The 11,237-nt window shown below is 41.5% G+C and overlaps 1 non-coding gene across 1 annotated transcript; it reads left to right on the top strand.

The window, feature by feature from the left end:
* Positions 1-407: 407 nt before the first annotated feature.
* LOC122752038 lies at positions 408-514 on the top strand. Its single transcript, XR_006355843.1, has one exon. It is a non-coding gene; the product is annotated as a U6 spliceosomal RNA (small nuclear RNA).
* Positions 515-11,237: the final 10,723 nt, after the last annotated feature.

Genomic DNA, 11,237 nt, shown 5'->3' with positions numbered 1-11,237 from the left:
GCTGTGTAAGATGTGTTGTATTCCATCCTCCCCACAAGAACTAATTATGGACTCATTTCCAACAAAATTACTCCACCCCATTTCAAAACTCCTTCAACTTCCTTCACCCTTCATGTCAAATCAGTGGTCAAATCTTTCCACTTTTTGTTAGTTCTCTTCCATTTGAATTCTGTATTTCATCCATATGCCTTTCATGACTTTCTTTTGTTGAGTTTTTAATTCTGTATTTTTTTTTTGGTGGGGCAATGGGGGTTAAGTGACTTGCCCAGGGTCACACAGCTAGTAAGTGTCAAGTGTCTGAGGCCGGATTTGAACTCAGGTCCTCCTGAATCCAGGGCCAGTGCTTTATCCACTGCACCACCTAGCCACCCCAGTAACATCAATTCTTAAAAATTATAGAATTACGGGTGCTCGCTTCGGCAGCACATATACTAAAATTGGAACGATACAGAGAAGATTAGCATGGCCCCTGCGCAAGGATGACACGCAAATTCGTGAAGCGTTCCATATTTTTGGGGTGGGAGGGAGAAAAATCTGAAATTGTAAAGCATGTATAAACAAAAGTTGAGAACTATCTTTACATGTAATGGAAAAAATAAAATACCTCATACATAAAAATTATAGAATTACGGGACAGTTAGGTGGTACAGTGGATAAAGCACCAGCCCTGGATTCAGGAGGACCTGAGTTCAAATCCGGCCTCAGACACTTGACACTTACTAGCTGTGTGACCCTGGGCAAGTCACTTAACCCCCATTGCCCCACCAAAAAAAAAGAAAAGAATTGATGTTATTTCTAGGAAATACACAAAAGTTGTAGCTATTAAAAAGCACACTGTAATAACTGTTAGAGATATCACAGCAGCTATTGATGTGGAGAAGTCAAGCATTTCAAAGATCATTCAAGCCCATAATGAGATAATATATGTAAAGGGCTTTAAAAATTTGAATGCTCTAGATAAATGTCATCTATGATCAAGAGATGAAGGCCAGAGATGAAGAGATAAAGAGATGAAGGATCACTACTAGCACCAAAATGCCAAGGAAAGTACAATCAAAAGCAATAGTACCAATAAGCTATTTTTAAGCATTTATTGAGTACCTACTATATGCCAGGTACTTTTCAAATGTTCTCATTTGATTCTCACAACAACCTTGAAAGACAACTGCTATTATTATCCTCATTTTATGGTTGAGAAAACTGAGGCAGACAGAAATTAAATGACTTGCCTAGGGTTACACAGCTAGCAAGTACCTGAGACTAGATTTGAACCAAGTCGTTCTGGCTCCAGGCTTAGCACTCAATCCACTGTGCTACCAGCTGTCTATTGCTATAAAACAGTATAATTGATCTTCATAAAATAAGTTAAGACCTTCATAGTGATTCAGCAGCTGGAGGGATTGTTACTGTTTCCTCTACACTCCAGTATAAGTTTCCTAAAATTGGAAAAACTTGGGCTTTAAAAAAAATAGCTGCTAACTTTCACTATGAAGAAAAACATTATGTTTTGGGCAAGACAATATGAAAACTGGAGTACTGAAATTTAGAAAAAGCTATTTTTTATTGATGAAATTCAATTTTTCATTCAAGGCTATACCAAAATTATTGTCATAAGTTCAGGTTAACCTGTAAGATCTGAGCATCTTTATCAGACTGTAAAACATGTATCCAAAAATATTTGGGAGATTTTCTTATCTCATTGAAGGAATGATGAACTCTTATAAATACCTTGCTACACTGAGATGCTTAATTGGGAATTATAGAAGTACTACATGAAGATGGAATATTGCAATGCAACTTTTATGAACATATTTCAATGGCTTGGAAACTCGCCAGATTTATACCCCTATTGAAAACCTATGGGCTATATATAATAAGTACCAAGCTTAGAAAAACTGACTATTCTTCATAATTATACTTAATATCTAATGTGATGAAAGTGTGGTTTCAGTATGACGAATTAAAGAAGATATGTCAAAATCTTGTGAACTCAATCCAAAATGTTTAAAATAAGTGATTTCAGCAAAAGAATATATTGAATATTAAAATCTTTTTTTAAAGTTGAAAGTTGTAAAAATGATGATCAAGTGAACATCTCAACAATTCTGTTTCATTGGTCTCAGAGATTAATTTATACATAACAACATCTCCCCCAAATTCTTAGTACCCAGGTTCCACCTTCTCCATCCAGACAAAGGTCTGTTTAGTGGTTGGCCAAGGTCACAAAGGTAATAAATTTCAGAGGCTGAATTTGAACCTAGGTCTTCTGACTCCAGAGCTGGTACCCTTTCCCCTAGATAGATCAGGGGAATTTCTTATACACAAACTTTACTCACTTCACCATTTGGTCCAGGGTTTGCTCCTTCTCACCATTGCTCATTTCCCATATGGTGACATGGCCTTCTTAGTGAAAGTCACTTGCTCTGCTAAGTAACCTCAGGGAGCTGTGGTGGCTCCAATGTGTGCACTCTCCCTGACCAGGGCCTCTGCTCTATTTCTGGCATTCTAGGGCTGGGCAGACCCTGACAGTTACTCATCTAGTGGCTTCTTTCTTTTCCCTTCCTGGTTGATTTTAAACAGGGGGTTGAAAGCACTGGCAGCAACAGTTGTTTTTAATCCCCTAAGGCAACTTTAGAGCCAATAGCTGAGTTAAGCAAGACAGAGGGAAGCCGCACATGGTTTTCTCCTTCATTAATAAGTTTTCGTGACAGTCAGAAGGAATTCTTTCTAGTCACCTCTTTGTAGTTGATTCCTGATCACCGTCCTCCCGTTGTTAATATTGTTGTTAAACTCCCGAAGCCGCACTGAGTGAAAGCTAATTATAATAATTAACAGAGAACTCCTGAACTTGTCAAACTGGTAATTATAAACCACGGGGACTTTTATCATTAATAGATGCTGTAGAAAGTGAACATGGAGGGGCGCTGGTGGTGGAGAGATTGCACCAGAGATATTCCAGGTCTGCAGCCAAGCCTGAGTGACATCAGCATGATGAGAGGGCCCGACTTCCCCTGGCTCAGCACCCAGTTCTCTAGAGCCACCTTCAAAAGCTGCCTCATGTTCCCCACAAACCAAAGGACCATGTTATTTACACGCAGGCAGGCTGGTCTTAGCAAATGGCAGGGTGAAGTGACAGCCATGTAGTATATTTCAAAGGACATCAGGAAGGGCATCTGGACCCCCATCATCTTCCCAAATGATGATCAGTATTAGGGATGTGTGTGTGTGTGTGTGTGTGTGAGAGTATGTGTGTGTGTGTGTGAGAGAGTGTGTGTGTGTGAGAGTGAGTGTGAGTGTGTGTGTGTGTGTGTGTGTGTGTGTGTGCTGGAGGATATTTTAGTCCTCCATGACCCCAGTGAAAATGCAGATGTCACTAGAAGGGATAAGGCTTCAAGCTGCATCAGCTAACTCCTTAGCCAGAGATTAATTGACAACAAGCTAAGAGCAGGATACAAGATAGGGAAGGCAGAAAGACAGGGAGATGAGGATGAGGGAGAGGAGCACTAATGGGGGAGTAAGGGGATGCCCAAAATACACTCTGCTGACTTCATAATTCTTTCTAGACCCAGACTTCCAATCCATGTGATACACCTGGGACCCAAGCAAGAAAGGAGAAGCATGGAGATAACTCCAAACATCTTTGAATCCCTTACAGTGCTAGGACACAATGATCCCAAAGGACAGGTGGGTATTTTCCTTACAGTCTGTAAGATAACCTGCATTTTTTGCAGAGAGAAGTGTGGGGAGAAGAGGAAAGGGATCCCGTCATGAAGAAACTTCCTATTTATAAGATTTTACCTTTTAGACCTGGAAGGAGCCTTGCCAGGGCAGATCGTCTATTTAAACCCCCTCATTTTACAAATGAGAAAACCGAGGCCCGGAGAGGTTAAATGATGACATAAGATCACACTGAACCAGAATTCAAAGCCAAATCCTCTGATGCTAAACCTAGGACTCTTTCCATCCTATCATATTACTTGCTTAGATCTATAAGTGTAATCTCAGCTCACTTTACAATTACTATCCAACTCTGTCTCTAGCCCTTCACTGGTCTGTCCCCCATTCCCGGCAGTGAAAAGAGCATCATCCTATAAGTCAGGACTGGATGCCAGTCCTAGCTCTATCATTTATTGGACATGGGACTTTTGGCAACCTTACTGAGGATCATTTTCTTTATCTCTAAAGTGGGGATGACAATATTTTCCCTCTGTATCAATTGTAATATAAGTAACATTTTTAACCCAAAAAGGTAATACTATGTAATACAGTAAGACACCCAAATCAGAAGAGGGAGGAGAGACAGACAGAAAGACAACCAGAGAAAGAAAGAAACACATTGAAAGACAGAGACAAAGACAGACAGGCATACACAGGCAGAGAGGCATAGACAGACTAAGAAACAGAGAGAGAGAGAGAGAGAGAGAGAGAGAGAGCGCAGAGGCATTCATAGGTTCTAATTTCTGTTCCAATCATAACTAACTCCCTGAGGCTACTTTTGATACTGGTACAAGAATGAAGAAATGAGCTTTGAGCCTCACTCTAACACTGTCTCTTCCATATCACCCCCCTATTTGCCTTCTTCCTTCTCCCAACCCTAATCTCTGTTACTTCCTTTCTAACCACAGACTTAGAATCTCAGAGGTAGCAGTCCAGTTCTCTTCCCCAGTTCATGAATCTTTTCTATGTCACCCCTAGCAATTGGCCACTAGACTCCTCAGGCTTACATTTCAGCCCTCCACAATCCAGCTCTGACATCCCTCTCTAGCCTCATCTGCTACTACTTCTTTACATGAACCAAGCTCATTGCTATAGTTAGAATTATCTGTTCGATGCACTCTGAGAATTCCTGCCTCTTTGCCTTCTCTGTTTGTCCACTCTTTCTTTAATGACCAAGTCCATTGCCACACCCTTCCTGAAGCCTTCCCTGACTAGCCCAGCCCACATCTGAGCTCCAGGAGCACTTAGTAACTATATTATTTTCACTTGCCATAAGTGGACCGTTTATCTTTAATTAGCTACTCATAAAAGATCAAAGATTTAGAGTTTGAATAGACCCGAGAGATTATCTATTCTAACTTCATTTTACAGATGAGAAAACTGAGGCTGAGAGGTGTCCAGATGGAAGACATTAGCTAATTCAATCCCCCTAAAGATAAGGAAACTGAAACCCAATGGAGTGAGATGAGTTGGCCAAGTATACATAGGTGTCTAAGGGAGCAGCAGAGCCACAAAGATTCTAATCCAGTCTCTTGAATTCCAAAGACACAGTTGACATGTCACCACAGTCAGATCTAAAGTATGGCAGATTGCACTATTAGCCAGAGGTCCTAGGACTTTCGGTAAATGGAGATGTAGCTGTACAGACCAAGAGCAATGAATGACTCAGGGAGCCAGGTGGATATGGTAGGGTGGGTGAGGGGGAGACAGGGGAGTTTGGAGCTGAAGAAGGAATCACCCATCTATTGAGTTATTAAAGTACCTTGGGCTCTAATATTTACTATCAAAGCTCTACAAGTACCAGGTCTGGCTAACTGGCTTCGAGGCTACCAACCTCAGCTTCACAAGTCCTAGGTTATATATTGCCTAGAGGCCACCAGGCCACACAGTGCATAGGAGCTCTGGACCTGGAGTAAGAAATACCTCAGAAACTTACTAGCTGTGTGACCCTGAACAAGTCACTTAGTTCTTATTTGCCTCAGTTTCCTCATCTGTAAAATGGGGATAATAATAGTACTTTATCTCCTAGGATTGTTGTGAGGATCAAATGAGGTAATAATTGTAAAGAATTTAACACAATGCCTGGCACATGGTACATGTGCTGTGTAAATGTTAGCTGTTGTTATTACTTAACCTCAGTTTCTTTGACTATAAAATGGGGGTGACAATAGTACCTACCTCACAGGGTTGTCTCGAGAATTAAATGAGACGTTTGTAAAGTGCTTAGCACAATGCCTAGCGCATAGTAGGTGCTTAACAAATGTTTGTTTCCTTCCTTTTATGAGGCTGCCTCTCCCTTACAATTCATTCTAACACGATTTAAGTACTTTCGTAAAAGTAAAAGGGGACATGGGGCACACAGTAGGATTTATCCTGACCCTGCAACCCTCCTTTCCCCCACCTCATCCCCAGGAATGCCCTTGATACTTGTGTCTGCATGTTTTGTCTTCCAGACCAAGGAAACCACAAGCTCCAATGAGGTCAACTATATGGTAAAACTCTTTGTATCCTCCTAGAAGGCAAATGTTGCTGTTCAGTTTTTCAGTTGTGTCCTATTCTTTGTGATCACAATGCTGTCTATAGAGTTTTCTTGGCAAAGGTACTGGAGTGGTTTGCCATTTCCTTCTCCACTAGATTAAAGCAAAGAGAGGTTAAGTGACTTGCCCAGGGTCACACAGCTAGCAAATGTCTAAGGCTAGCTCTGAATTTTCTTTTTGACTCCAGGCCTACAGCTCTATCCACCTAGCCACCTAACTACCTCTAGTAGGTGCACAATAAGCCTAAAATTGGTGCTTATTAGTATTAACAAATTATTGATTTTATTATGCCATTATAATTGTACATAGGATGACTTTGGGGTGTGTAGGTTGGAGGCAGCTAGGTGGGGTAGTGACTAGAGTGCTGGGCTTGGTGTCAGGAACAGCAATTCTAGCCACAGGAACTTACTGTGTAACCCTGGGAAGATCATTTAACCTCAGTTTCTTCAGCTGCAAAATGGGAACAATAATGGCACTTGCCTTCTAGGAACATAGCAAAGATCGAATGAGATCTCATTTGTAGAGTGCTTAGCACAATGCCTGAGATATAGTAGGTGCTGTGTGAACACTAGCTTTTATTATTATTGTTGTCCCACTCACGTTTGCCTGGGACAAGACATTTAACCTCCTTGTTTCCTCATTTGTAAAATGATTCCCATAAACCCAGGAATTCACATCAACATCGTTCATTCTTGCTTCTGAGTCCTTCTTTGCACTTGTATATCCAGTACCTAACACAACGCCTGGCATATAATACTCACTTAATAGGTAGCTCTTGATAGACCAATGGCATCTTGCTCTCTGCTTCTGTTCACTAAGAGAACTCACTAAATTCTTCAGCATCCCTAGACATAGCTTAAGGGGGGCTGCAGAGCACCTATGTAGCTGAGCCCCAGGTCTGTCTTAATGAGGTTTGACTGTATTTGAATAGGCCTGTACTTCCACAGCCACCGAGGGGGCAATCTGTGGTAGGTAGCTGCTACCAGCCTTTCCCTTGTACCTGGAGTACCTGGTGCCTCCTACACCTCCTGACTTGGCAAGGGATGAAAGTCCTTCACCCACTAGCCTACTGAGACATAGTTGAATTAAGGAACATGGCCTTACTTTGCTACTTAAGGACAAAAATTATATAAAGCAAACAATGCCAAACTCAAACAGTGAAGGTTACCCAAATTATAGAATATGTTGCCAATAACCCAGTTCTCATCCTCTTGGTAAGTGGGTCTCAGTACTCCTTGGTTAACCTGCCCTCTAGCTTCTCTTCTTCCTATCCTAGTAAGGGAAAGGGAAAACACATCTGCAAATATACTGGACCAGTGAGACCAGAAGTTTCAAGTCTTATTCTAAAGGACATTGAGGATCAAATATTGTGTCAGGCTTCATAATGGAGATGGAAGTGGGGAAGGAGGTAATATAAATAACCCTGAAAGTCATGTTTTTACTAGAATCCACTTGAAACTGTCTACATTAGGGGTTCTTAACTGTGTGTGTGTGTGTGTGTGTGTGTGTGTGTGTGTGTGTGTGTGAGAGAGAGAGACAGACAGACAGACAGTCAGACAGACAGAGACAGAGAGAGAGGAAACTTCTGGCATCCTGGTAAAGCCTATGAGCCTCTTCTCAGAATAATGTTGATTAAACATACAAAATAAAATATATGGGATTACAAAGGAAACCACACATATGGAAATACAGTCATTAAAATACTTTCTAAAAGAGAAACCTCCACTCTAGAGCCTTAGGGAAAGGGGTAAAGGTAAGATGGTTCAGGGATTTTTGGTGGGGAGGAGGGGTGAACACTGATGAACACTTTTAAGGGGGCAGGGCTGGTGTCCAAATTCCCCTTTGAGGTTTATATCTCTTCTGTGTTTTCCAGTCCCTACAAAGCCATTAGGAAGAAGACAGCCAAGCCAGTTTAAATAAGGGCAGGCCTTGGGGCCCACCCGCTTCAAAGTTTCAGGCAAGTCTTTATTTATAGACCAACTTCAAAAAAGTTGAAGGGAACTTTAGAGTCCCTCAGGACTCACCACCCTCTTCTGGGGTTGGCCAAGACAAGGAAAAGAGAGACCACAAGCCACCGTGGGCCATGGGTGGGATAGAGATGGAGAGAACTGAAGAGCCAGCCCCAGAAAGGGGCCTGGAGCCCAGCCCAGGCTAACCCCCCCATGAGAGAGGTCTCGAGGGAGTTCCCAACAAGTTCTGTTGGACTTTTATAAATAGCCCACCAAACTTTTTCCAACTTCCTGCCAAGTTGGGGTTCTCTTTTTCATGCTGGGTGAAGGGTCGGGGCCAGGCCAGCTTTATCAAGGTTGCTTCTGCCAGAGTCACAAAAGACCAATTTCCTCGGCCGGTGCTTTTGTTTTCAGAAGGGGCTGCAGCTCATCCAGGGAGATGCCATTGTTTGCCAGGAGGATTTTGAGATCAGCTGCTTGCTCTTGGCTCCCTTCTCCTCAGAGTTCTCAGCTTCTTTTTGTGAAGCCCCTGCTCTCCTGGACAGTAAACAACAAATGGTCCTATTCACCCTGGAGATAAGACTGTGTGTCTCCCAAAGTCACCGCAGTCCACGGCGGCTCCTGGAACTGTTTGAATAATGAGGCTCCTGGAGAATTTGTATTGTTTTATCCTTTTCTTCTAAGAGATTGGAGATTCCCCAGGCGGGCAAGGCGAGTGCCCGCTGGGGGTTGCCTGGAGGCGGCTAGCACAGGGCAGCAGGCCCAGGCAAGCTTTGTGGTTGTGGTTGTTGTTCAGCATTTGGTTGTTTCTTGAGATTGTGGGCTTACATTTTTTTTTAATTAAATAAGTGATTTATTTTTTCTTTCTTTTCCTTCTTTGCCTTCCTTTTTTCTTTCTCTTGAGTTCTTTCCATTTCTTTTTCTCTCCTCCTCTCTCCCTCTCTTCCTTCCTTCCTTCCTTCCTTCCTTCCTTCCTTCCTTCCTTCCTTCCTTCCTTCCTTCCTTCCTTCCTTCCTTCCTTCCTTCCTTCCTTCCTTCCTTCCTTCCTTCCTTCCTTCCTTCCTTCCTTCCTTCCTCCCTCCCTCCCTTCCTCCCTTCCTCCCTTCCTCCCTTCCCCCCTTCCTCCCTTCCCCCCTCTTTCCCTGCCTCCCTCCCTTCCTCAACAATAGCCCTTATACAAAGAACCTCCCTCATCTCCCAGGAATGTCAGGGACCTTCAAGTGAAAATCATTTTCATTCCCCCAGAAGCTTCCATTATTCCAACAAACCATTAATGAGCAATGGTAACGAAAAAACACACACACACACACACACACACAATTTCTCCCCTAGTTGATGGTCAACTTACTGCTCTAAAGCACTTCTTTCTTAGGGAACTCTATGAATCCCATCTCTGAAGTGATCTGTTCATTCCTCCAAGAAGTGCCCTCCAGATTCTTTCCTTTCCAGGACACAGAGAAACTAAAAATGGATGCTTCTCACATTTAAAATTCTGTTGGACAGAGCTGGGAGAAAGCAAACTAGGTCTGAAGCAAGGAGAGGCAGGTTCAAATACTGACTCAGCCACTTTCCATCTGCATGACCTTGAGCAAGTCATTTTATCTTCCTAGGCCTCAGTTTTCTCATCTGTAAAATTCGGGGGCTGGAGGAGATGACTTTTAAGGTTCCTTCCAGCACTAAATCTATGTTCCTAATGCTGTTGAGTAAAGCTAGGCAGTATGGTGGACAGACTGCTGGACTTGGACTCTGGAATGCTTGACCTTGAATCCTGCTTCACATACTTAGTGGTTTCGTGACCCTGGCCAAGTCACTCTATTTTTCTGAGACTCAGTTTTCGCATTTGTAAAATGGGGATGAAAATAGCACATGTATCACAGGGTCATTGTGAGACTCAAATAAAATTATATATGTAAAGTGCTTTGTAAACCTCAAAGAGCTATATAAATGTTAACTATTATTTAATTCAATATTAATAAAACCTGACATTTATATAGCATTTTAAGGTTTACAAAGCACTTAAATACATTATCTCACTTGATCAAGATCCAGGAAGTAGCCTAAGCCCAAAATATGAATTAAATAAGGACCTTTCATGTAGACAAAAAAGAAAGCACATTTACTAGGGGGTAAGGACTACAGGCAGAGTCTTAGGACTGAGTTGGAAGAGAGGAGAAGATGTAATTTAATTGAGCTGATTAGATTAAATAAATGTGGCGTAGTGAAAAGAGAATTGAATATGAAATCAAAAGAGCTGAATTTGAATCTTGGCTGTACTATATATAATTTCTATGACCCTGAGTAAGTCACTTAACTTTTCTGAGATTCAATTTCTTCATCCACAATATGATCCCAAAGGTATTATGTAGATCTATATCCTATGATAGAGTGGTGTTTATAATCAGAAATCAGGGAAGCTAGATAGTTTAGGGTATAGTAAAGATGTCCTTAGTGTATTTCCTTACTCTAGACTCTTTTTTTCCCCCGGTTTTTTGTTTTGTTTTGTTGTTTTGGTGAGGCAATGAGGGTTAAGTGACTTGTCCAGGGTCACACAGCTAGTAAATGCCAAGTGTCTGAGGTCAAATTTGAACTCACGTCCTCTTGAATCCAGGGCCGGTGCTTTATCCACTGCACCACCTAGCTGCCCCTCCCCTTCCTTTTTAAAAAAAATTTATTTATTTTGTTAAATATTTCCCAATTATAAATAAAAGAATTTTAGCACTAATTTTTTTAAATTTAGAATTCCAAATTCTCTTCCACCTTCTCTGCCCCCTCTTTTAAAAGACAAACAGCTTGGAAACAATTATACATGTGAAGTCATACAAAACATATTTCCATATTAACTATGTTGTAAAAGAAAACACAAACACAATAAAACAATAAAAATAAAGTTTTTAAAAAATGCTTCATTCTGCACTCAGTTCATTAGTACTTTCTCTGGAGGTAGATAGCATCTTTCATCATGGCTCCTTTGGAATTATCTTGGATCATTGTCTTGATCAGAGTAGCTAAGTCTTTCTGAGCTAATCATCTTTAT

Source organism: Dromiciops gliroides, chromosome 3, assembly GCF_019393635.1.
Source record: "Dromiciops gliroides isolate mDroGli1 chromosome 3, mDroGli1.pri, whole genome shotgun sequence".
Classification (NCBI taxonomy): domain Eukaryota; kingdom Metazoa; phylum Chordata; class Mammalia; order Microbiotheria; family Microbiotheriidae; genus Dromiciops; species Dromiciops gliroides.
This window is presented reverse-complemented; position numbering and strand designations above follow the sequence as displayed.